Consider the following 4,220-nt stretch of genomic DNA (forward strand, 5'->3'; position numbering starts at 1 on the left):
CCACTCGGCATCTGTTCCATGTTCTTTTCTAGCTGGTGTCCTGGTTTTCCATTGGCCGAACTGACTGACTCATGGCAGGAGCTCTTGAAGGGGGTGATGAGGGAGGTGGCCCCACCTGTCCCCCGGCCAGGGACTGGCCCGGAATCTTGCCCAGAGGCTCCCCTTGCCCTGGAGGGATGGGAGGGCAGGCAGTGGTGGGGAGCGGCTCGTCCCAGCCCGGATGGCCCGAACACTGGGCACGCGTTCCTCCTACCCCCGGGAGCTGCCCTGGCTGCTCCTCCTTGGGTCCTTTCTTCAGTTCTAGGACCAGCCAGTCATCCACTGCCCACCTTTTTTTTTTTTTTTTTTTTAAGATTTTATTTACTTATGAACGAGAGAGAGAGAGAGACAGACAGACAGAGACACAGGCAGAGGGAGAAGCAGGCTCCATGCAGGGAGCCCGACACGGGACTCGATCTTGGGTCTCCAGGATCACACCCTGGGCTGAAGGCAGCGCTAAACCGCTGGGCCGCCCGGGCTGCCCCACTGCCCACCTTTTTGGTCTTTGTTACATCATCCAGAGTCCAGGCCTGCCTCTGTGACTGGGTACAGGGCAAGGGACAGTAGCTCACCTCTGACCTCCCCTGACCCCACCTCTAGTCCTCAAGCACTGTCCCTCCTGATCTGGGTCAGCTGCCCGGATGTGCCAGACGCGACAGGTGTGACGCCAACGACCCCCACCTCGACCCTGACTCTATTGGCCGCTGGCCCCTTGTCCTTGGTTGTGTGATCTAAAGAAGACAATGAAGGCTGTGCTGGGGTCAGCACGTCACCAGAACAAGCAGGACAAGCTCAGGCGGGGGGTCAGTCCTGTCATAGTCTTTTTAGAGTCACTCATAAGCTTGGTGGCTTTCGGTGAGTAATGTAACCTCCTGAAGCTTTGTTCTCACCCCGAAAGCGGAGGTGGTGATAACCTCGCCTTCCTCACAGGCTGTTAGGAGGTCAAGCGCATCGTTCCCCGGTCAGGCCTCAGGACAGAGGCAAGCTGCTGTGGGTGTCGATTGCCATGACGATGATGATGCTGGTGGCGGTGATGCTCGATACCCGTTCCCGCACCCTCTCTCCTGTCATCACGTCACATCCCTAAAGATACCATCAAGGAAGGGTTTCACTCCTTCTCATGCGCTTAGTTAGCCCTAAGACCCGCATCTTGGAGGAGGGGCGAAGCCTATATGGTCTCTGGGCTCCGTCTTGCCCATTATGGCAGTTAAGTCCTTGTGGGATCTAAAATATCCCGCAGTCAGTCAGGCCAGCGGTGGCCAGCATGGCGCTCTGACTTTTGCTTTCTGATCAGAGTAATTATGTCTCATGGCCGGGCTGACGTGTCTCTCTCCTCTCACCTCCCAGAGGGAGCTGACCACCAAAGGGACCCGTGCCACCCCGGGCAGGACCTCGTGGCCAGAGCGGGTGGGGAGCATGCCGGGAGGGCAGACGGTCCAACCTGCTCATGGGGAAGGGAATCCCACGTAGAAGGAACCACAGGAGCAGTTGGGGAAACTGAGGCACAGAGTGGGAAGACTGCCTGGTCAAGGTCACGTGGTGAGTGGGTGACCAAACAGAGGTCAGGATTTGAACTCCTGACCCAGGGCTGATGCTCTGTCTGCCTGAGCCTCATGGATCCCATGCCTGGGGCTGGCTGGGCCGCAATCCCAAGCCTGGAGCAGATGACGGAGGGGGAGTTTGGGGCAGAGGTGAGGGCTTGCGGGAAGGGGGGTGAAATTAGGCCCATGGAGTAAATGCCTCACGCTGGGGTCCCTCGGGCTCTGGAAGGGACAGCGAAGGAGGGTTTCCCCAGTCCTGACTGGGACCCATGGACAGGCTTGAATGTGATGGCAGGACATCCTGGGATGAGATGGTCCCAGGCTCATGGTGAAATGAGAAAAATCAGGCACGTGGTGTAAGGTTGCCAACTGCTAACACCTCCCAAGTGAGTGTCACCTGATCCCAGCTTGGGAAATGCCGTGTGAAGACACTTAAAAGTCAGCGTGATTTAACAAGGAACTGCCACAGAACTGGCTGGGTTTTCCTGAGAGTCTGAGCCCAGTGTTAGAAGGTGCGAGCTTGCCTGCCCTACTCCTCTGACACATGACGTGATACAGGCCCCTGCGTCCGACGGGGCTTCTGTTCTGGTGAGGGGACACAGGTAATGAACAGGTGATACCTTCAGACAGTGAGACGTTCTGCGGGGAGATAGGACAGGGTGGTGAGGATGGTGGTGTACCATCCAGGGGCCCAGCGGGAGACAATCAGCTATTTGAGGAGAGTGTTCCAAGGAGCCTGTTTATAAAGGGGGTGTAGACAGGAAGAAAACCCAGAAGAGAGGCCACATCTGTCCTCTTAGGCTTGATGGGGCCAGCGGAAGAGTGGTGACTGGAACCCGAGACAGAGCTGGCTGGAGGAGCTGGGCCCTGTGACAGCAGCGGAAACTTCCAGTGTGGGGCAGAGCCAGCAGTGGAGGCATGGAGGGAGGGGGGACCGGGAAGTATACACCCCGGCTGATCTCCTGGGGCTCTCGGTCGACCAAACATGCCTGCAAGTCAGAGATGAGCAGGGCCCCCTTGATGCAGTCCCTCTGGCCAGCCCCTCGAGAGCACATAGCCAGGGGACAGGCGTGGACCGAGGATCTGGAAGGGGACACAAGGGACCCACCGTGCAGGCCTGGGGGGACAAGAGGACTTGGAGGAGGGGACATTGAAGTTGGCATCTGGGAATAAGAAGGGACCAGGCAGGGGAAGGGAGTCCCTGGTGGAGGAACAGCAGGGGTGAGGGGATGGAGAGACCCGTGGGGGCCAGGTGTGCAGGCCCTGCACTGAGGAGCTGGAGGGTCGTTTTAAGTTTAGGGGGAGGCAGTGGGTGAGTTTTAGGCAGAGGAGTGGTGTGGTCCTACCTGTCCATTCGTGGGAGGAGTGGCTGAGGGAGGAATGGCAGGGGTGGTGGCAGGGGGCCAGGTGGCCGGGGGGCTAGAGCAGGTGACAGGGCTGGAGCAGGGCAGAGGGCAGGAGGCAGAGACGAGGTCAGAGTGGCATGCATTTTGGAGGGAGAAGCTCCGCATTGGCTGATGGGCTGGATGTGGGAGCAAAGGATGAGAGTAGCCAAGGGGTCGCCCTGCCAGGGGCTGGGGTCCGTGGGGGCGGGGTGGGGCCGAGTCCTGGGCTGGGGAAGCTGGAAGAGGAGCCAGTAAAAGGGAGAAAACGAAGAGTTTTGTTTAGCAACATTGCAGTTGAAGGTGTCTTTGTGTCCGCTCAGGGAAATGCTGCAGCAGGCAGGGACTCTGGAGTTGTCCATTTAGAGGACGGGAGCTTGTCTTTGAAAGGATTCTTTTCTTTCCTATTACTGTTCACTTCGTTGTTGTTGTTTTTTTTTTATAAAGATTTTATTTATTTATTCATGAGACACACAGAGGGAGAGAAGCAGAGACACAGTCAGAGGGAGAAGCAGGCTCCAAGCAGGGAGCCCGATGTGGGACTCGATCCTGGGACCCCAGGATCACGACCTGAGCCAAAGGCAGACGCTCAACCGTGGAGCCACCCAGACATCCCTTAACTTCATTTTAATAGAAGGATTCACTCATTCTTTTTTATTTATTTATTTATGATAGGCACACAGTGAGAGAGAGAGAGGCAGAGACACAGGCAGAGGGAGAAGCAGGCTCCATGCACCGGGAGCTCGACGTGGGATTCGATCCCGGGTCTCCAGGATCGCGCCCTGGGCCAAAGGCAGGCGCTAAACCGCTGCGCCACCCAGGGATCCCGGATTCACTCATTCTTATTCCTCTTAAAAATGTGTATATTTATGGGACACCTGGGTGGCTCAGTGGTGGAGCGCCTGCCTTCAGCCCAGGGAGCTACCTGTCTGGCCCCACAGTCTGGATGCTTAACAGTGTGAATCTTTTATTTTTTCAAGGAAAAAAACTTTGCTTTATTCTTCGCCGCTTCTCAAACCTTTTATTTAATTGAAGCATAACTGACATAGAGGATTACATCAGCGTCAGGTGTACAACATAATAATTCAGTAATTATATACATTTCTCAGCCCTCATTATAATAAGTGAGCTCTTAATCCCTTTACCTGTTTCACCCATCCGTCTCCCTTCTGGGAACCACCACTTATTCTCTGTGTCTGAGAGTCTGTTTCTCTGTGTCTTTTTTTGTTTGTTCATTGTTTTGTTTCTTAAACTCTAC

The 4,220-nt window shown here is 55.8% G+C and overlaps 1 long non-coding RNA gene across 1 annotated transcript; it reads left to right on the plus strand.

Moving 5' to 3' along the window:
• Positions 1 to 575: 575 nt before the first annotated feature.
• On the plus strand, positions 576 to 1,142 carry LOC144314541 (uncharacterized). Its single transcript, XR_013380428.1, has 2 exons — positions 576 to 894; positions 970 to 1,142. It is a non-coding gene; the product is annotated as an uncharacterized LOC144314541 (long non-coding RNA).
• Positions 1,143 to 4,220: the final 3,078 nt, after the last annotated feature.

Source organism: Canis aureus, chromosome 5 (assembly GCF_053574225.1).
Source record: "Canis aureus isolate CA01 chromosome 5, VMU_Caureus_v.1.0, whole genome shotgun sequence".
Taxonomy (NCBI): Eukaryota; Metazoa; Chordata; class Mammalia; order Carnivora; family Canidae; genus Canis; species Canis aureus.